Below are 23,796 nucleotides of genomic sequence, written 5' to 3'. Positions count from 1 at the left end.
ATCTGCTTTTACATACACCTGACAGCATCACACAGATTTAATCAAAGATATCATTAATGCCCCTGTCTGCTGTCCTACCCTGAGCATGGGGCAGCATGAGTCTTGCCCCAGTGGACATTTATTAGAGCTTGTAGTCCCCATTTTTGTCCGTGAGGTGCAGTAATAACTATAGAAACAAAGTAGGGCAATGAAGAAGCTGAAGCTGTCCCATGGGTACAGATTATTTTTGTTTTAACTCAGAAAAAGTCTTAATTAGTCAAGACAACTAAGTAATTCAAGGCTAACCTTTGAAAACTTGCACAGATTAGTTCAAATTAAAACACTTTTCAGAGCTCATTGACTTGAAGAGAAAAAGTAAGTGGACATAACTAAACAAGGCTGAAATGTTTTACAGTGTTCTTTCTTTCATGTTGTCAGGAATGCAGATGACAGATGGATGTAAAAGCAGCAAAGAGTTTATTAAGGCAAACTGGCAAACAAGTCCAAACCATGAAGCAATGTCAAGGTCATAGAAGAGGCAATGGTCAGGCGAGACACAAACAGATCATCAGAAAGACAAAAAGATGAAATCCAAAGTACAAATAAAGTCCAAAACCAGAGTGTCAACATGATAAAGTCAGACAAGGGAACACTGAGCATTTACTTCCCAGTTAGTAAGTGCAGATGTACACAGTGGTGATGATGTGAGATGGGGAACAGGTGAAGGACGAATCTCTATTCTGGAGATGGAGGGCTTTGTGGTGGAGGTTGGTTACTGTAGACCACAGTGGCCATGTTTGAAGGCCTCTGTGAGCTCCAGGAAGTGGAGTCTTGCGTGTGATTGGGTGCAGACGTGACACATGTGACCAATGTGTCCTTCAAACCCAAGCGTTTACACAGATCTGGTTTCCTTGTATCACTAACCACATAACTGCTTGTATCAGGCTACTACTGCGAGAGTTAAGCATTATCCACATGTGATCACTGATAAACCAGAAGGCCAGATGAGGAGCGGTTGTGGATGAGGAAGGACTGATACACTGACAGCACTGGGATTGATAAGGTGAACACAATACAGCCTTTTGACTTCTGTTATACTTTCACCGTTTGCACACAACCTGATTCTTCAGTGTATGTGTTTTGTCTTTTCCTTTCTTCCTCTGGCTTCAGCAGGTGATGAATGAATGAATGAATGAATGAATGAATGAATCAGATTTAAAATTCTTTGCTGAAGAGTTTGGCCTCTGCATCGTGTCATTTCACAAAAGTCCTGATAGATATAACAGAGCCGAACCTGGCCACAGCTTCATGAAACCATTCCTCTCTTCTGGCCTCACAAGAACCCAGAGCCGGTTTCAGGCAAAAATCTTAAGAATTATGGAAATGAATTACAGGAGCTTTCCATTATTTTATATTATTATCCATACAGGACACTTTTTCGATGGAATAAAAATGTGTTCTATTCCCTTCTAGCGAGTATCATTCATTTGGTTTGATAGCATGCAATATTTTTAGCATATCGCTTATCCTACGTGTATTATGTCACTCTACCCAATGGAGAATGAGTGTTGAATATGGTTTACGATATTGCATGGTTGTCAAAACAACATGACGTCACACATCAGAGATGTAAAACTTCCGCGCTAGCGAGCAACTGTGACAATTTGTAAACAAACATGGCCACCAGGTTTGCTTCATTAAATACAGAAGATTTTGAGAGAATTTTGAAAGAGAAAGACACGTTGAACACCCAAAAGGAATGTGCATGTATAATAATAATAATAATAATAATAATATTGGCTGGCTTTTTTTCATGGTCTATCAGGTATATTCCATTCAGCTACTTATCTTCGACTTGTTCAGTATCATGTTAGCTGAATGGAATATATCTGATAGACCACAAAAAAAAGCAGCCAATATTATTATAATAATAATCAAGACAAAGTCGAGGTTATTATTCACTGAGCCTAAGGTGGATAACTGTTTTCGTATAAATACACAGGTGATTATTTAAAAAATAATAATTTATTTAAAATTTCAAAAGCAGCATGCAAATGTTATAACAGCGGCACGCAGACTTGTGTCCATTAACTACGCCAAGTCACATAAAATAGTCAAGTCAAGTTTATTTGTATAGCACTTTTAACAATAAACATTGTCGCAAAGCAGCTTTACAGAATTTGAACGACTTAAAACATGAGCTAATTTTATTCCTAATCTATCCCCAATGATGAAGCCTGTGGTGACGGTGGCAAGGAAAAACTCCCTCAGACGACATGAGGAAGAAACCTTGAGAGGAACCAGACTCAAAAGGGAACCCATCCTCATTTGGGCAACAACAGACAGCATGACTATAACATTAACAGTTTTAACATGAAGACAGTTTCGTTGATGTTGTAACTCTTCATTGATGAAAACTTGAGTGCAAAACTGTTCATGACAACTGCAGTCCTAAAGTTAGCAAGTCAACTGTAGTCCTCAGCCATAAAAGCATTACTGTAAGAGTCCAGAGTGTCCTCCAGGTGTAACTTTCAACTGTCCTCATGGGGCCGTCCTCCACAGGAGCGATGCGATAAAACTCCAACCAGACACAGGGCACCAGGATGGATCAAGCAGGTCCGAGGAGCAGAAAAGGTTCAGCATCTTGATCCCAGGACCGACATGTAACTCAAAGGGACAGATTTGGGGGGGAGGGGGGAGAAAACACAGGTTGTTAGGTATGCCCTAAAAATGACACAAGTATTAAGTCTGTGTGGTAGGCTCGCAGAGACGAGAGTCTTGACATCAGGCATAATACACAACAATGGCATGTTAATATGGTTAAAAAATATCATGACCTGCTCTGGCTGGATGCTTGATTGGGTGATGGGAGCACACTCCTCAGCAACGATGAGATGCAGATGGGACCCTTAGGGCTGGCCAAGACAATTCAGTTACATTCCACCGGGTCTGGGACATGCGACAGAATGTCTGACGGCCGATTCCCTGCAGGCTACTAGAGCCAGTCGAGGTCTCCACCCTCTCCACCAAAAGATTTCCTGTTGACTCCATGTAACTCAGAGGGACAGACTTGGGGTGGGAGGGGAGGGAAAGAAAACACAGGTTGTTAGGTAAGCCCAATGTCACCTAAATAAGCAGGAACAGTATACATATTGCACTGAGTACAAGCAGGGACTCTGGCAACTAACTATGACAGCATAACTAAAAGGGGAGAGCCAGAAGGTAACACAGGCATGAGGGAGCCCCGGGACATAAAGCAGCAGCCACTACACCGTCAACAAACTCGAGTGAGCAAGCGAGTGGGGACTGACAGCATCCATACATCCCAGTTTACCAAAACACTCTGTCTGAGGACCCTCCAGATCTACACCTTTACCTCATAAACAACATTAACAAAAGGCTTGACTAAACAGATATGTTTTCAGCCGAGACTTAAACACTGAGACTGTGTCTGATTCCCGAACATTACTTGGAAAGCTGTTCCATAACTGTGGGGCTTTGTAAGAAAAGGCTCCGCCCCCTGATGTAGCCTTCACTATACGAGGTACCAGCAGATAGCCTGCACCTTTTGATCTAAGTAGGCGTGGCGGGTCACAGAGGAGCAAAAGTTCACTGAGGTACTGTGGTGCGAGACCATTTAGTGCTTTAAAGGTCAATAGTAGTTTTATAAAGGTCAAATAGTTTGTTTTGAAATCGATAAAATAAATCACAATTCCACCTTCCTTTTGAATAGTTTCAGACCAAACTTCATAGCGTCTTTAGTGCTTTTAGGAACAGCATTTTCTTTCATAATCGGTAATTCTTCCTTACTTATGGTGATGAAGCGATTGGCCGCCATTTTGCCGAGTCGCTCGAGGTGATTATTGAGAACTAGTCCAAATTTCTCGACCAATCAGCAGGTGCGATTTCCTATAATCACCTCCGTATTTAGACTAAAGGAAATTAATAAGTGATGGTGTGGTGTGCTGTAGCCTGACAGTAAGCAAAGTTACTGTCATGACCTCAAAGTTTTCCAATAACAGCACATCCTGAAGTGTTTTATTCTTCTTATACTACAGCAAATTACTAATAATTACAGTTGTTTTTTTAATTACAGTATGATACATGATTGTTTTTGGTCCTTTTGGTTACATTTAATGTTTTGGAATGTCTGAGAAGTTAGTTCCTGTTATCACTAACATTGTTAGCCGATATAAACAGTCATTCCCACACACACCTTGATTTGACTTTCCTTGTTTTGGAGAACTTGAATGTTTCCTCCCAGAAACCTTCACCCTACCGATGATTATATGTTTCATTTTTCTTTGTTAAACAACACATTTTTATTCAATTTATTATGAGGCTGATATTATGTGGAGCATAATGTTGTTCTGAGAGTGTGAAGGAAGTTATAAGAAAGGCTGCAACTGCTAACCCTTGACTTTAATTATCAACTTTTCGCACAAATTATTGTGTGTGTGTTGCAAAACCAGCCATCAGATCAGCCACAGCCACACCAGCCAGCGAGTATTCTTTACTTCTAAATTGCATCCAGATTGTTTATAGTGATTGAATCAGCAGTCCAAGTTGCCGACTCACGCTGTGTGGTTACAGGCTCCTACACAATGTGCTCACACAATAAATCACTGAGATTTTGTTTCCCCTACACAGGAAATGAGTGTGGATTATACAGGTATAACATTCCTACTGACAGCTTATGTGTTTATAATCGCTCTCTTCACATCCTGTAAACAAGCACTTATGGACATTTACTTACTGTAATTGTAGGTGTCGTAAAAGTATTCCATCGATGGAACACTGAACCCATGACCCCTGCCATGTAATATTTCTGTTCATCATCATAATGCAGTGTATTAAAAATATATCATATTTACAACCCCGATTCCAAAAAAGTTGGGACAAAGTACAAATTGTAAATAAAAATGGAATGCAATAATTTACAGATCTCAAAAACTGATATTGTATTCACAATAGAACATAGACAACATATCAGATGTCGAAAGTGAGACATTTTGAAATTTCATGCCAAATATTGGCTCATTTGGCCTGTTTTGCTGCATCTGGGCCAGGACGGCTTGCCATCATTGATGGAACAATGAATTCTGAATAATACCGGCGAATTCTAGAGGAAAATGTCAGGACATCTGTCCATGAACTGAATCTCAAGAGAAGGTGGGTCATACAGCAAGACAACGACCCTAAGCACGCAAGCCGTTCTACCAAAGAATGGTTAAAGAAGAATAAAGTTAATGTTTTGGAATGGCCAAGTCAAAGTCCTGACCTTAAGCCAATGGAAATGTTGCGGAAGGACCTGAAGCGAGCAGTTCATGTGAGGAAACCCTCCAACATCCCAGAGTTGAAGCTGTTCTGTATGGAAGAATGGGCTAAAATTCCTCCAAGCCGGTGTGCAGGACTGATCAACAGTTACCAGAAACATTTAGTTGCAGTTATTGCTGCACAAGGGGGTCACACCAGATACTGAAAGCAAAGGTTCACATACTTTTGCCACTCACAGATATGTAATATTGGATCATTTTCCTCAATAAATAAATGACCAAGTGTAATATTTTTGTCTCATTTTGTTTAACTGGGTTCTCTTTATCTACTTTTAGGACTTGTGTGAAAATCTGATAATGTTTTAGGTCATATTTATGCAGAAATATAGAAAATTCTAAAGGGTTCACAAACTTTCAAGCACCATTGTATATAGAGATCAATGACAGCATGATATCAAAACTTCTGATGGAAACTGGTTCCACCAGAATTAATTTAGAGATTTTGCAGCAATGGGTGTGAATACTTGTGCAATCACAAATTTTTCCCAAATTATTTTCTTTGTAAAAAAAAATGTTTGCTATGTTGTTATAGAAATATGTGTAAAAATTCAAACAGGGCAAATACTTATGCAAGGCATTGTATCACTCAGAACAACTGCGCTGAGGGTTCTTTGGATATTTATGGGTTCTTCAAGTTGGGGTGGCATGGTGGTGTAGTGGTTAGCACTGTTGCCTCACAGCAAGAAGGTTCTGGGTTTGGGGCCGATGGGCGCCTTTCTGTGTGGAGTTTGCATGTTCTCCCTGCGTCTGCATGGGTTTCCTCTGGGTGCACTGGTTTCGCCCCACAGTTCAAAGACATGTGGTTAGGTTAACATGGGGCAGCCATGGGCTGAAGTGCCCTTGAGCAAGGCACCTAACCCCCAACTGCTCCCTGGGTGCTGTAGCATGGCTGCCCACTGCTCTGGGCATGTGTGTATGCTCATTGCTTGCATGTGTGTGTTCACTGCTTCAGATGGGTTAAATGCAGAGGAGACATATTAACTGTGCTTAAGTCTGTGCTTGAGTGTACGTGTGATAAATGTTGTTCTTCTAAATTGGTTCTTCTTGGAAACCTCTTTGGTCATGGCACCATTTTTAATGCCAGGTTTCACACAGAACCTACAAAGTTTCCCTCAGAAGAACCAAGAGATAACCAAGAACCAAGAGATCCTCTTTAGGATAGTTTTATATCCATGAAACTAGCATTTCCTGTTTTACACCGTGGTGTGCTGGGGGGGCAGCACATCCAAGAAGGACACATCCAGGCTGGACAAACTGATCAGGCAGGCCGGCTCTGTGGTCAGCATGAAGCTGGACTCTCTGGTGACAGTGGCAGAGAAGAGGTCTATGGACAAACTATTGAACATCATGGATGATGCCAGTCACCCTCTGCACACCGTCATCGGCAACCAGAGGAGCCTGTTCAGTGACAGAATGCTCCTTCCCAAGTGCAGGACGAACAGACTCAAAAACTCCTTTGTCCCTCACGCCATCAGACTGTACAGCTGCTCTCTGGGCGGGAGGAGGGGTAACAGGAGGACAGAGGACGGGAAGGAGCAGCCTAACCTAACAATAAGCAATACCGGAATAGAGATCTTGCAGTCACGTGACCGGAAAGTACACAACCACCATCTTGTCGGTCAAAAACACCGCTGAATACTGCTGCACTCGTGTACAGAATGGATCACGGACTACACGGCTCATTTTTCTAATGAACAGATAACTAGATATATGTCTAAAATAAACGATCTACAGATTTGTGACCCTTATGGCTTACCGGACGGAGTTTTCACGACCGGATTTTGAACTGCCAGCGGAATACCCAGACGTGTATATTACCTCATTAACTTTCCCTCGCTGTTCAGTGGTGAAGCACTGCGTGCTTATAAATCTCTGGACAGTTATCTTTACAGAAATTCAGGATTTGTCAGCGACTCAGATGTGGCATCTTGTAAACAAGAAAATAATCCTCACTGGATGGGTAAGTCACTTAAGTATTAAGTATAGCACTGACCAGACGATTATAGAATAGAATAAGGTAATTCCAAATCGTCCGTGTTGTTTACATGGATCTGGCGTTGGAGAAGTAGAGGCTTGGCAGTGGAGATTTGAGTAGCTGTTTTCTGAGCTTAGTCAACAGGCCGGCTCTGCAGCCTCGCTTTCGCTCCCGGCGCCGCCTCCTTCGCTTTGCTTCCGATAACAATCCACGGAGACCCCGCTGGTCTCGCCCGGAATTTTTTTTTTTTTCTCGTCCGGAATGTTGTGCATGTGATGGAAATCGCTACAAACCATCATTTTCTGCTGGAAACCAATGTCCAGTAAGTCCATACGGTTGTAGTGGATATTGAAGTCCGGTACAGACGAACAACACGCAAAAATACACACAAAAAACATAAAAAACGTGCACAGGTAGGGAGAGCTTGTAGCCGCAGCCGTTGTAGTAGAATTGTATATAGTAGGGTTTTCCAGAAGAAAAGGTAGAAGTAAAAGCAGAAGTAGAACCAGAAGTAGAAGTAGAAGGCGGAATATGGCGTTTGACCGACACGATGGCGTCTGTCACAATCTGGATCGGCTGTGACGTCACATGCAAGTGCTCCATACTGGACAATGTGCAATATAAAGTGCAATATCTCTCCTGCCGCCGCCCCCCTTCTCACCCCTTTCCCCCCCTCCCCCCTTCTCCCCCCTTTCCCCCCCTCCCCCTTCCTCTCTTCCCCATATCTTATTCTTTTTATATTTGTATATGTAAATACTTAATTTATTTTAATTTATCTAGAAGTTTTCTCTATTTCTTTTCTCTGTTTATCTGTAATGATGCTGCTGGAATCTTAATTTCCCTGAGGGAACCTGCCCAAAGGGATGAATAAAGTTTTATCTAATCTAATCTAATCTAATCTAATCTAATCTAATCTAATCTAATCTAATCTAATCTAATCTAATTCTTAAAAATGCTAATAGGTACAGTGGTGCTTGAAAGTTTGTGAACCCTTTAGAATTTTCTATATTTCTGCATACAACCCCGATTCCAAAAAAGTTGGGACAAAGTACAAATTGTAAATAAAAACAGAATGCAATAATTTACAAATCTCAAAAACTGATATTGTATTCACAATAGAACATAGACAACATATCAAATGTCGAAAGTGAGACATTTTGAAATTTCATGCCAAATATTGGCTCATTTGAAATTTCATGACAGCAACACATCTCAAAAAAGTTGGGACAGGGGCAATAAGAGGCTGGAATAGTTAAAGGTACAAAAAAGGAACAGCTGGAGGACCAAATTGCAACTCATTAGGTCAACTGGCAATAGGTCATTAACATGACTGGGTATAAAAAGAGCATCTTGGAGTGGCAGCGGCTCTCAGAAGTAAAGATGGGAAGAGGATCACCAATCCCCCTAATTCTGCACCGACAAATAGTGGAGCAATATCAGAAAGGAGTTCGACAGTGTAAAATTGCAAAGAGTTTGAACATATCATCATCTACAGTGCATAATATCATCAAAAGATTCAGAGAATCTGGAAGAATCTCTGTGCGTAAGGGTCAAGGCCGGAAAACCATATTGGGTGCCCGTGATCTTCGGGCCCTTAGACGGCACTGCATCACATACAGGCATGCTTCTGTATTGGAAATCACAAAATGGGCTCAGGAATATTTCCAGAGAACATTATCTGTGAACACAATTCACCGTGCCATCCGCCGTTGCCAGCTAAAACTCTATAGTTCAAAGAAGAAGCCGTATCTAAACATGATCCAGAAGTGCAGACGTCTTCTCTGGGCCAAGGCTCATTTAAAATGGACTGTGGCAAAGTGGAAAACTGTTCTGTGGTCAGACGAATCAAAATTTGAAGTTCTTTATGGAAATCAGGGACGCCGTGTCATTCGGACTAAAGAGGAGAAGGACGACCCGAGTTGTTATCAGCGCTCAGTTCAGAAGCCTGCATCTCTGATGGTATGGGGTTGCATTAGTGCGTGTGGCATGGGCAGCTTACACATCTGGAAAGACACCATCAATGCTGAAAGGTATATCCAGGTTCTAGAGCAACATATGCTCCCATCCAGACGACGTCTCTTTCAGGGAAGACTTTGCATTTTCCAACATGACAATGCCAAACCACATACTGCATCAATTACAGCATCATGGCTGCGTAGAAGAAGGGTCCGGGTACTGAACTGGCCAGCCTGCAGTCCAGATCTTTCACCCATAGAAAACATTTGGTGCATCATAAAACGGAAGATACGACAAAAAAGACCTAAGACAGTTGAGCAACTAGAATCCTACATTAGACAAGAATGGGTTAACATTCCTATCCCTAAACTTGAGCAACTTGTCTCCTCAGTCCCCAGACGTTTACAGACTGTTGTAAAGAGAAAAGGGGATGTCTCACAGTGGTAAACATGGCCTTGTCCCAACTTTTTTGAGATGTGTTGTTGTCATGAAATTTAAAATCACCTAATTTTTCTCTTTAAATTATACATTTTCTCAGTTTAAACATTTGATATGTCATCTATGTTCTATTCTGAATAAAATATGGAATTTTGAAACTTCCACATCATTGCATTCCGTTTTTTTTTTTTACAATTTGTATTTTGTCCCAACTTTTTTGGAATCGGGGTTGTAAATATGACCTAAAATATCATCAGATTTTCACACGTCTTAAAAGTAGATAAAGAGAACCCAGTTAAACAAATGAGATAAAAATATTATACATGGTCATTTATTTATTGAGGAAAATGATCCAATATTACATATCTGTGAGTGGCAAAAGTATGTGAACCTTTGGTTTCAGTATCTGGCGTGACCCCCTTGTGCAGCAATAACTGCAACTAAACGTTTGCGGTAACTGTTGATCAGTCCTGCACACCGGCTTGGAGGAATTTTAGCCCGTTCCTCCGTACAGAACAGCTTCAACTCTGGGATGTTGGTCAGTTTCCTCACATGAACTGCTCGCTTCAGGTCCTTCCACAACATTTCCATTGGATTAAGGTCAGGACTTTGACTTGGCCATTCCAAAACATTAACTTTATTCTTCTTTAACCATTCTTTGGTAGAACGACTTGTGTGCTTAGGGTCGTTGTCTTGCTGCATGACCCACCTTCTCTTGAGATTCAGTTCATGGACAGATGTCCTGACATTTTCCTTTAGAATTCGCTGGTATAATTCAGAATTCATTGTTCCATCAATGATGGCAAGCCGTCCTGGCCCAGATGCAGCAAAACAGGCCAAAACCATGATACTACCGCCACTGTGTTTCACAGATGGGATAAGGTTCTTATGCTGGAATGTAATGTTTTTTTCTCCAAACATAACGCTCCTCATTTAAACCAAAAAGTTCTATTTTAGCATCATCCGTCCACAAAATATTTTTGCAATAGCCTTCCGGCTTGTCCACATGATCTTTAGCAAACTGCAGATGAGCAGCAATGTTCTTTTTGGAGAGCAGTGGCTTTCTCCTTGCAACCCTGCCATGCACACCATTGTTGTTCAGTGTTCTCCTGATGGTGGACTCATGAACATTAGCATTAGCCAATGTGAGAAAGGCCTTCAGTTGCTTAGAAGTTACCCTGGGGTCCTTTGTGACCTCACCGACTATTACATGCCTTGCTCTTGGAATGATCTTTGTTGGTCGACCACTCCTGGGGAGGGTAACAATGGTCTTGAATTTCCTCTATTTGTACACAATCTGTCTGACTGTGGATTGGTGGAGTCCAAACTCTTTAGAGATGGTTTTGTAACCTTTTCCAGCCTGATGAGCATCAACAACGCTTTTTCTGAGGTCCTCAGAAATCTCCTTTGTTCGTGCCATGATACACTTCCACAAACATGTGTTGTGAAGATCAGACTTTGATAGATTCCTGTTCTTTAAATAAAACAGAGTGCCCACTCACACCTGATTGTCATCCCATTGATTGAAAACACCTGACTCTAATTTCACCTTCAAATTAACTGCTAATCCTAGAGGTTCACATACTTTTGCCACTCACAGATATGTAATATTGGATCATTTTCCTCAATAAATAAATGACCATGTATAATATTTTTATCTCATTTGTTTAACTGGGTTCTCTTTATCTACTTTTAGGACTTGTGTGAAAATCTGATGATGTTTTAGGTCATATTTATGCAGAAATATAGAAAATTTTCAAGGGTTCACAAACTTTCAAGCACCACTGTATGCACTTTACTAGCAAGCAAAGAATTCCCTTTGCATTTTGTCAAATTGGTGTCATGTTTCAGCTTCCTGTTGTGCTCATTTCCTGCTCCAGTTCTGCCCTGATCATTGCTAGCACCTGAGTCTTATTCCACATGTTCCTCATACTTAGTCATGTCAGTATTCAGCAGAGACAGACTACTGCTTGAAATCTGAATGTAGCATTGTGACACTCAACATGGCAGCTGTGTTACCTGCAGTTCTTATAGAGTTAGTAGGGAAGAGTCAGTAGGGCACAGGTTAAGTTCTGTTTATTGCTCATTACGATGTTGAGTTTAATCTGCCTGTTTTCTGGTAATGGATCTGCCAACATGGAGCTCTGCCTGACCATGGTTGTAGATTGGGAGTACTGGGAGTACTGTTTAAGTGTTTTGTCTTCTCCCTTATTGACAGTCGAGTATACAGTACTGCTATCTCTCCCACCCAGAAAGTGTGACCAGTGGCTATGGCATTTTTAGGATTTAATCTCCTAACCTCAGGATAATTAACATGGGATCGGACATGAGCTGATAGCCGATGAGGCGCGTTGCACAGAGTTTTCTATAATCCATGTACGACGAGATTGAGTGGAATAATTGTTTTATTCTGTCCACATTCACTGGATTTTGACAAACAGACCATTTTTATTTTTATTTTTTGCAAATTCAATAAATAAAAACTTTATACAAAACATCCAACAAAATCATTTCTGCTTAGAATGTAAACAAACTGGTGAAATGACAGGAGCAATTTGTGAAAAAAATGCAATAATAATAATAATAATAATAATAATAATTAAAGCCACTAGCAGCCTTGACGGGCCCTCGCACATGTGGTTCTGCAACCCAGGACATCCCGCCACCCAACAAAACATTCACATGTCATATATTCATCAAATGTTCAAAGGTGATGTGCATGTTGCAAATGCCATGACTGCTTGACAGATGAGAGATAGACAGACAAAGACTGTAAGTGTGTGTGTGTGTGTGTTTCTGTGGTGTGAAAATGTACATTTATATATGTACAAAACTATACATGTGTCTCCTCCTTATTTCTATCTCATGCTGTAATCTTAAGCCATCTTAGCTTTCCTGTGTCTGCAGTGTGTGTGTGTGTACATGCAGAGTTTTCATATGTCTGCAACAAAATGCACAATGATGGCAGGTCACTAATATATAGATTTAGGCACTGCCTAAAAGCGGAGCTCCCATCTGTTTCTTGGTTGTAGAATTTTCTTACATCCTCGCCAGTCTCTTTTGTTTTATTTCTTTACTAGCTAGCACTGGCCACTAGGCGGTGTGTATGACTGGTAATTACTAACACTGGCCACTAGGTGGTGTGTATGACTGGTAATTACTAGCACTGGCCACTAGGCGGTGTGTATGACTGGTAATTATCAACACTGGCCACTAGGCGGTGTGTATGACTGGTAATTACTAACACTGTCCACTAGGCGGTGTGTATGACTGGTAATTACTAACACTGGCCACTAGGCGGTGTGTATGACTGGTAATTACTAGCACTGGCCACTAGGCGGTGTGTATGACTGGTAATTACTAACACTGTCCACTAGGCGGTGTGTATGACTGGTAATTACTAACACTGGCCACTAGGCGGTGTGTATGACTGGTAATTACTAGCACTGGCCACTAGGCGGTGTGTATGACTGGTAATTACTAACACTGACCACTAGGCTGTGTGTATGACTGGTAATTACTAGCACTGGCCACTAGGCGGTGTGTATGACTGGTAATTACTAGCACTGGCCACTTGGCAGTGTGTATGACTGGTAATTACTAACACTGACCACTAGGCGGTGTGTATGATTGGTAATTACTAACACTGTCCACTAGGCGGTGTGTATGACTGGTAATTACTAACACTGGTCACTAGGCAGTGTGTATGACTGGTAATTACTAACAGTGGCCACTAGGTGGTGTGTATGACTGGTAATTACTAGCACTGTCCACTAGGCGGTGTGTATGACTGGTAATTACTAACACTGACCACTAGGCGGTGTGTATGACTGGTAATTACTAACACTGACTACGTTTACATGCACATCCAAATCAAGCTGCTGTCGGTAATCGAGCTGAAGGTCCCAGCAGGGTGCCAGAGAAATCCAATCCTACATGCACACAATGAAATCGGGCTATTGTGTGAGGTGCATTGTGCACCCGAGCCACAGGTGGCGCAACACGCCCCATCGTGTTGGTACACTTCTGGTTGTCATCATGAAGAAGAGCTATTCAAGAGTGTAAACAAAGTTATCAGTTCCGTGTTCTCCATTGCGCGTTTTTCTCCCGTCCATGAATTTTAATATATTCAACTCCTTAAGCTGAATGAACATGAACTCTGTCTCCTCATTGCTCCAGAAGTGCACGTTTCTGCTTGCCTGTGGCAGTGGGGGCGTGGTCAAGCGCCAGTCTGTGACAGGAGGGCGGAGCCAGGGAAGGTGAGTGGCAGAATCACTTCACCTGACGGTAATTAACCTGTGTTTGTGTGTCTTCCCAGTAACCGCGCCCTATTTAAGGAGGCAGAGGGAGAGCAGAGGGGACAGCTCATCCCGGGACTAGAACACAGTGCGCGCGTGTGTGTTTTTCTCTCAAGAATAAAAGTAGGCTGTTAAACTGAAAAGTCTGACAATAAAAAGCCTATTAGTACCAGAAGCTTTGTCCTGCCGTCCTCTGTGCTCCACCCACACTTCAGAGAGCTCTACATCGCCATTTTCTCTTCTTTGTTTGTTCCTCCTGACCTCTTCTGCTGCTCGCTACTACTGTTGTCATGCCGACCGAGGCTGTTGTGTTTCCCGCTTGTGGTCTCGTCACTCGTCACTTCCGGAAGTAGCTCGACAACTAGCTCGATAGGGTATACATGCACAAAGTAGCTCGGCAGAAATCGCATAAACTAGGTCGTGTAGCTCGGTTCCGAGAAATCAAGTTCGGTTCAATTTCAGCCGAATTAAGGTGTATACATGGCATTTTGAACTTCGATTTCAGTCGAGCAACGGCAGAAATTTGATTCTCTCTATGTGCATGTAAACGTAGTGACTGACTATTAGGCGGTGTGTATGACTGGTGGTACAGGTACACGGACAAACCACAAAAAATCGACTCGATGGGTTTACCATTTTTTCTTAGGTATGGAGCTCCACTGGAGCTCCGCTATTATTGTGTGTGCGTGTGTGTGTATGTTTGTCAGAGGGAGAGAGAGATAAAGAGAGAGAGAGAGAGAGAGAGAGTGTGTGAAAGAGAGTGTGCTCATAGATGTTGCGTGTGCATGTGAGTGCATACTTGTGAGTGTATGTGTGTATGCATAAATATGCATATGACTGTGAGTGTGTGTCTGAGTGTGCACAGAATTGTATATATCATCAGACTCATGATATCCAATATTTTGTAAAGTTTCAGATCAATCCATCAATGAATTGAGCATTTTTCCCCATTTCCTGCTTGGCCAGATGGTGGCGCTGTGCTAGGCATCTGAATTACACATGTGAATATCATCACAATCATAATACACAATATTTTGTAAAGTGTCAGATCAATCAGTTAAGGCATTGCCAATTTCTGGCACATTTCCTGCTTGGCCAAGTGGTGGCGCTATAACAGGCAGGCCCATTGGGTGTCAGGTTATCATAATAATCATAATATCTATTGAAGTAAGAAGTGTCCAACCATACAGTCAATGCACTGTGGCTTTCTGACACGTTTCCTGTTTATGTGGAAAGATATTAATATCATAAGGCCATTTCAACATATTACAAGATATCAAAAATCCCTTCGCAATTTAATATCAGCGACATCTTGGCATCACGTATAACAAATTTCACATGCATCTCATGAACCGTCTAGGAGGAGCATGTTAAAATTCATCATGTGTCAAAACACACATATTCAAAACCCTATTCTTTCCTTGGCCAGTTGGTGGCCCTGTACCAGACAGGCCCATAACGGCTAAAGAGCATCAGAATCAGAATCATATTACATCAAGTTCAACATATCAAAAATCCCTTAGCAATTCAACTTCAGCAATATCTTGGCATCATGTTTGCCAAGTTTGACATGAATTTGATGAACCGTCTAGGAGGAGTACGCTAAAAATGACCATGTGTAATTTCACTCCAAATGGCCTTATGACATCATCATTCCAAAGTTCTACCCATTCATTTCAATGGGAAATGGAGAAAGGGGCGCTATGAAGTCCCTGGGCCACGCCCGGGGCCAAAAGTCTGTGGCTGAGTAGCGATGACTGATGTGTGTATCGAATTTCATGAGTTTTCGTGCATGGGAAATGCCTCAAATAAGGCCAAACGCAGCAGAATAATAATAAGAAGAGGAAGAGGAATCCTTTGAAAAACAATAAGGTCTTCACACCGTTTGGTGCTCAGGCCCTAATAATAATAATAATAATAATAATCCTTCGAAAAACAATAGGGTCTCGCACCGAACGGTGCTCGGGCCCTAATAATAATAATAATAATAATAATAATCCTTCGAAAAACAATAGGGTCTCGCACCAAATGGTGCTCGGGCCCTAATAATAATAATAATAATAATAATCCTTCGAAAAACAATAGGGTCTCGCACCGAACGGTGCTCGGGCCATAATAATAATAATAATAATAATAATCCTTCGAAAAACAATAGGGTCTCGCACCGAACGGTGCTTGGGCCATAATAATAATAATAATAATAATCCTTCGAAAAACAATAGGGTCTCGCACCGAACGGTGCTCGGGCCCTAATAATAATAATAATAATAATAATAATAATAATAATAATCCTTCGAAAAACAATAGGGTCTCGCACCGAACGGTGCTTGGGCCATAATAATAATAATAATAATAATCCTTCGAAAAACAATAGGGTCTCGCACCGAACGGTGCTCGGGCCCTAATAATAATAATAATAATAATAATAATCCTTCGAAAAACAATAGGGTCTCGCACTGAACGGTGCTCGGGCCCTAATAATAATAATAATAATAATATTAATAATAATCCTTCGAAAAACAATAGGGTCTTCGCACCAAACGGTGCTCGGGCCCTAATTATTGCAAAATAAAAAAAGATATGTTCTTACCATTAAATGCTTTCATTCCATATTTTGTTGCTTGGTTTGGGTTTTTTGTTGTTGGTTTTTTTTTTGCATTTTTGGGGGTTTTGTTTTTGAGTAGAGTTTTTATTTCATCCTCAGTTGGTTCAGCAACACGCTCCTCCATTTTGTTTTTCTCTACTCATGGTATATGAGCTGATAGCCTAGTAGTAGAGTAACCAATCAGAGTGCATGACTGCTCATATCCAGTGAATGTGGAATATAATAATAATAATAATAATAATAATAATAATAATAATATGCTGCTCAGATACAAACTTTTTTTTCTGTAAAATTTGATTTTGTGCTGGAAAAAATTAACGTTTGAAACTCTAAAATGTTTTTGTAATGTTTTGACTCAGTAATGTAGAAATCATAAAATAGCTACAGTTATATTTGGACACTGACACAAATTTTGTTTTTTTACCTGTTTACTGAAACATATTCAAGTTATAGTTATATAATGGACATGGACATAAAGTCCAGACTTTCAGCTTTCATTTGAGGGTATCCACATTAAAACTGGATGAAGGGTTTAGGAGTTTCAGCTCCTTAACATGTGCCACCCTGTTTTTAAAGGGACCAAAATGTCATGGTCCTACCTGTGGGCTTCTCTCTTCAGGTAATATCTCCAGCTCGCCCAGCCCTGCTGCTCGCCTGCCTCTCCATCTGCCTGGTGTGAGCAGCCCTGCCTGGAGCCCTACTCTTCTGCCCTGGTAACCTGACCCTGCATTTCTGTCCCCTTTCTTGCTACCTGATTTGTGACTCTGTGTTCCAGCCTGCTCTCTATCTCCTGCCTGCTGAGGGACTGCCTGAAACCCAAGAGCTGTCAGCCTACAGCCACACCTCTCTGACTACACCTGATCCTGTCTGATCTCAGAACCTAAGCAGGGTTGGGCCCAGCCAGTACTTGGATGGGAGACTTCAGATGTCACCAGCCATCCCTGCCTCTCAGTCTTCTTGCCACTGAACTTCACACACACACATTCTCCCAACTCCCTGTTATTAATAAACTGTGGTTCGAGTGCATTTGATCTCCTCTCCTGTCCGGTCTCTGACAGAACGATCTGACCTGACATGGAGTCAGTGCCCGAACCCTCTGCCCTAGACCGGCTGCAGCGCACCAAAGGAGATGTCAGTCGGATGTCTGACGACATTGCAGTCCTGATCCAGCTTGGTCATCATCAGCAGCAATAACGACTGGACCAAGCACTCCAGCTGCTCACTGCCCTAGCACCCCCAGCTCCTCTGAGTCAACCACCACCGCCCCTCATTGCATCAGCCCCTGTCATACCTGCCGCTGATGTGCCAGCTCCGGGAGGTGCTCCTGCTGCACTCGATGCCCCGGAACCCAAGGTCGGCAGTCCGGAGCGTTTTGACGGTGATCCCTCCCAAGTCCGTGCTTTCCTGACCAGCTGCCAATTGCTGTTCGACCTGCAGCCCAGAACCTTCGCGGTGAAGGTGGCCTTCGTCATCACTCGTCTGACTGGCCACGCCCGCCTGTGGGGGACTGCTGAGTATGAACGCTGGACACCGGTGTGTGCCTCCTTCTCCCTGTTTGCAGCGGAGATGACTAAGGTCTTTGACCTGGGCTCGTCGTCAGTAGAGGCATCCAGAGGACTGATGAGTATTCGCCAAGGAAGACGAAGAGTGCCTGACTACTCGATCGATTTCCGGACCTTGGCCCGGCGCAGCAAGTGGAACATGCAGGTGCTGGTGGACGCCTGTGGCAGCGGGGGCGTGGTCAAGCGCCGGTCTGTGACAGGAGGGCGGAGCCAGGGAAGGTGAGTGGCAGAATCGCTACACCTGACGGTGATTAACCTGTGTTTTGTGTGTTTTCCCAGTAACCGCTCCCTATTTAAGGAGGCAGAGAGAGAGCAGAGGGAGCGCAACCCGGGACCAGAACGCAGAGAGTGTGTGTGTGTGTGTGCGTGCTTACGCTGCAGACTAGAAACTGGCGATTGAAACTGAAAAGTTGTTGAATAAAAAGCCTTCTCTGCCGCTAAAGCGTTGTCCTGCCGTCCTCTGTGCTCCACCCACACTTTGTAAGCGCTACAGTGGTGCCGAAACCTGGGAGCGGTGGAGCACCAACTTTGCAGCCCCATGGAATCCTCCCCGTTCACGGACTTGGTCCACGCCCTCGCCACGGCTCAGCAGAGCCAGCACCAGGCACTCGTCACGCTCCAAAAGGAGCAGGAGCGATGCTTCGAAGCCCTGGTGCTGGCCCAGCAGGAAGATCATGAGGCGTTCCAGCATCTCCTCGGGTCGGCGGGGTCCACCAGCGCCCCGGCCGCGGGCCCGTCTCCCCTCACCATGACCAAGATGGGCCCGCAGGACGACCCCGAGGTGTTTATCACCTTGTTCAAGCAGGGCGCCGAAGCCTCGGGGTGGCCGATGGAGCAGCGCGCGGCGCGCCTCCTCCCCCTCCTGACGGGAGAGGCGCAACTGGCCGCACTACAGCTCCCCGCCGACCGCCGGCTGGCCTACGCAGACCTTCGCCGGGCCGTCCTCCAGCGCGTGGGGCGCACGCCCGAACAGCAGCACCAGCGCTTCCACACGCTGCGGATGGAGGGAGTCGGCCGGCCGTTCGCGTTCGGCCAGCAGCTCCGGGACGCCTGCTGGCGGTGGCTGAGGGCTGACGATCACGATGCTGAGGGAATCATCGATCAGGTGGTGCTGGAACAATTCATCGCCTGCTTACCAGCCGGAACCGTGGAGTGGGTCCAGTGCCACCGCCCGGCGTCGCTGGATCAGGCCGTAGGACTGGCGGAGGATCATTTGGCGGCTGTTCCGGCAGCAGGACGGCCGACGACATCGTCTCTTCTCTCTCTCTTCCTCCCCCCCTTCTGTGTCCCGTCCCCGCCCCATTCCCCCACCACGGAGGCGGGGGCCGGCTCCACCCCAGCCGGCCCGCCGCACCCGTGGTGCCCTCCCGTTTCTCCCTTCTGTGTCTGTCTCTCCCCCCCCTCAGGTGAGTGAGCCCCAGAACACAGCTGCAGCGGGAAGGCCCGGGCCGGTTTGCTGGCACTGCGGGGAACCGGGCCACCTGCAGCAACAGTGCGCAGCAATGGAGGTGGGCACGGTGGTGTGGATCCCCAACGCGCCAGAAGCTGCCCTTGATCGGGCCGGAGCGTATCGCATACCGGTGAGTGTACAAGGGGCTACATATCAGGCGTTGGTGGATTCGGGTTGCAATCATACCTCGATCCGCCAAAGCCTGGTGCAAGACGAGGCATTGGGGGGAGCATGGGGGTGAAGGTGTTGTGTGTGCACGGGGATGTTCACAGATACCCTTTGGTGTCGGTCCACATATATTTCAGAGGGGAAAAGTCTATAGTGAAGGCGGCGGTTAATCCTCGCCTTACCCACTCTTTAATTTTGGGGACTGATTGGCCGGGATTTCAGGGTTTAATAACACGCCTAGTAAAGAGTGGGTCCTGCCATTTAACAGGGGGAGGTCCCGGTGTCGCTTTGGCTGGAGCTGTGGTCGCAGAGCCATCTACGTCATCTCCGCGACAGAGCGAGGAGCCGCCGGCTCCTCCTCTTTCTGTTGGGGAATCCCTCGCGGATTTCCCACTAGAACAATCGCGAGACGAGACTCTGCGACACGTGTTTGACCAAGTGAGAGTAATCGATGGTCAAACGCTCCAGCCGAATGCCACCCCGTCCTTCCCCTATTTTTCCATTTTGAAGGATAGATTATACCGAGTGACGCAGGACACTCAGACAAAAGAGCGAGTCACACAGTTATTAATTCCAAAGAGCCGCCGGGAATTGGTATTCCAGGCGGCTCACTTTAATCCCATGGCTGGACACCTAGGGCAGGATAAGACACTAGCCCAGATAATGGCCCAATTCTATTGGCCGGGGATTTGCGGCGACATCCGTAAGTGGTGTATGGCATGCTGCGAATGCCAGTTAGTAAATCCAGTGGCCATTCCAAAAGCGCCCTTGCGCCCCCTACCATTAATCGAGACCCCGTTCGAAAGAATTGGGATGGATCTCGTCGGGCCATTAGATCGGTCAACACGAGGGTACCGCTTTATATTGGTTCTGGTGGACTATGCAACGCGATACCCGGAAGCGGTGCCTCTTCGCAATATCTCAGCACGCAGTATTGCAGAGGCCCTCTTCCACGTCATCTCCCGGGTTGGAATCCCGAAAGAGATTCTGACTGACCAAGGCACCTCGTTTATGTCACGAACACTGAGCGAACTGTATGGGCTACTGGGTATTAAGCCGATCCGCACCAGCATTTATCACCCACAAACGGACGGTTTAGTTGAACGGTTCAATCGCACCCTCAAAAATATAATCAAAAAATTCATAAGTGAGGACGCATGTAACTGGGATAAGTGGCTCGAACCCTTGTTATTTGTAGTGCGAGAGGTCCCCCAAGCCTCCACGGGGTTCTCCCCATTTGAATTATTATACGGGCGTAAGCCACGCGGCATCTTAGATGTACTGCGGGAAAATCGGGAGGAGGGACCTTCACAGAGCAAAAACGAAATTCAGTACGTTATGGACCTGCACGCAAAACTCCACACGCTCACCCACCTAACTCAGGAGAATTTGCGGCAGGCCCAGGAATGGCAAGCCCGCCTGTACAACAAGGGCACGCGCCTCAGAGAGTTCACTCCGGGAGATAAGGTACTCGTCCTGTTGCCCACGTCGAGCTCCAAATCAATCGGCAAGTGGCAAGGACCCTTTGAGGTCACACGGCGAGTCGGGGACGTCGACTATGAGGTGAGGCAAACGGACAGGGAGGGGGCACTACAGATCTACCACCTCAATCTGCTGAAACTCTGGAACGAGGAGGTCCCCGTGGCATTGGTGTCGGTAGTTCCGGAGAAGGCGGAGCTGGGGCCGGAGGTTCAAAAAGGGACATTGGCATCACGTACCTCTCCGGTCCCCTGTGGAGACCACCTCTCCCCGACCCTACTTACGGAGATCGCCCAGTTGCAGGCCGAGTTTTCGGATGTGTTCTCGCCCCTGCCCGGTCGCACTAACCTCATAGAACACCACATAGAGATGCCCCCGGGGGTGGTAGTGCGTAGCCGCCCTTATAGGCTACCCAAACACAAAAAAAGGTGGTTCAGGAAGAACTTCAGGCCATGCTCGAAATGGGCATCGTCGAGGAGTCCCACAGTGACTGGAGCAGCCCGGTGGTCTTGGTTCCCAAGGCCGACGGCTCGGTCCGGTTCTGTGTGGACTATAGAAAAGTCAACGCGGTGTCTAAATTCGACGCGTACCCAATGCCTCGTATTGATGAGCTGCTCGATCGACTAGGCACGGCTCGCTTTTACTCAACACTGGATTTGACGAAGGGATATTGGCAGATCCCCTTGACTCCATTATCCCGGGAGAAAACGGCCTTTTCCACACCGTTCGGCTTACACCAGTTCGTCACACTTCCGTTTGGGCTGTTTGGGGCGCCCGCTATGTTTCAGCGGCTGATGGACAGGGTCCTCCGGCCCCACGCCACCTATGCGGCTGCTTATCTAGATGATATCATTTATAGTAATGACTGGCAGTGGCACCTGCAACACCTGAGGGCTGTCCTTAGGTCGCTGAGGCAGGCGGGTCTCACTGCCAACCCAAAGAAGTGTGCGATTGGGCGGGTGGAAGTATGGTATCTGGGCTTCCACTTGGGCAACGGGCAGGTGCGTCCCCAAATTAATAAGACAGCAGCGATTGCGGCCTGCCCGAGGCCCAAGACCAAAAAGGGGGTGAGACAGTTCCTGGGGCTGGCTGGCTACTATCGTAGGTTTATACCTAATTATTCGGACGTCACCAGCCCGCTGACTGATCTCACTAAAAAGGGGGCGCCAGATCCGGTCCAGTGGACGGAGCAGTGCCAGCAGGCTTTCTCTGAGGTAAAGGCTGCACTGTGTGGAGGGCCACGTTTACACTCCCCTGACTTCTCTCTCCCTTTTATGTTACAGATGGATGCGTCGGACAGAGGGCTGGGGGCCGTTTTGTCTCAGCAGGTGGAGGGGGAGGATCGCTCAGTCCTGTACATCAGTCGGAAGCTGTCGGTGCATGAGGGGCGCTACAGCACGATTGAGAAGGAGTGCCTGGTGATCAAGTGGGCGGTCCTCGCCCTCCGTTACTACCTGCTGGGGCGCCCTTTCACCCTCTGTTCGGACCACGCGCCCCTCCAGTGGCTCCACCGCATGAAGGATGCCAACGCGCGGATCACCCGTTGGTATCTGGCACTCCAATCCTTCAACTTCAAGGTGGTCCACAGGCCGGGAGCGCAGATGGTTGTGGCGGACTTCCTCTCCCGTCAAGGGGGGGGGAGTCGGCTGCAGGCCGGACAGGCGCCCGGCCTGAGTCGGGCGGTGGGGGTATGTGGCAGCGGGGGCGTGGTCAAGCGCCGGTCTGTGACAGGAGGGCGGAGCCAGGGAAGGTGAGTGGCAGAATCACTACACCTGACGGTGATTAACCTGTGTTTTGTGTGTTTTCCTAGTAACCACTCCCTATTTAAGGAGGCAGAGAGAGAGCAGAGGGAGCGCAACCCGGGACCAGAACGCAGAGTGTGTGTGTGTGTGTGCATGCTTACGCCGCAGACTAGAAACTGGCAATTGAAACTGAAAAGTTGTTGAATAAAAAGCCTTCTCTGCCGCTAAAGCGTTGTCCTGCCATCCTCTGTGCTCCACCCACACTTTGTAAGCGCTACAATGCCTTTCTGCACAGCCTGGCTGATTACATGAAGGATGAATTGGTCTCGCACAAACAACCATCGACACTCGATGAGGCCATTGCCCTGGCCGTCCGCATTGACCGCCGGATCCAGACCCGTCGACGAGAGAGGGCCCGCCAGACTCAGCCAGTCACCAGCGCATGGAGTAACCCAGCCCCTTCTACGTCTCCTGCTGTTTCTCCGCCAAGCCTTCTGGACCAGTCAGAGCTCATGGAGATCGGCCGTGCTTCCTTCAGCCCGGCAGAGCGCCAGCATCGGATCACCTCCAATCAGTGCCTGTACTGTGGGGGTGACGGTCACCGTGCTGCCTCTTGCCCAGTAAAAGCCCGAGCTCACCAGACATAGGAGGGGCCCGGCTGAGCTCAATGACCATCCATTCCTCCACCAGCCAGAAACCTATGCTCCAAGTTTGTCTTCGTCTGTCAGATTCCGCCCACACCCTGGCCGCCCTGGTTGACTCTGGCGCCAAGGCTAACATCATGGACACTGAACTTGTGCGCCAGTTG

Source organism: Neoarius graeffei, chromosome 21, assembly GCF_027579695.1.
Source record: "Neoarius graeffei isolate fNeoGra1 chromosome 21, fNeoGra1.pri, whole genome shotgun sequence".
Classification (NCBI taxonomy): Eukaryota; Metazoa; Chordata; class Actinopteri; order Siluriformes; family Ariidae; genus Neoarius; species Neoarius graeffei.
Note: the sequence above shows the minus strand (reverse complement) of the source record.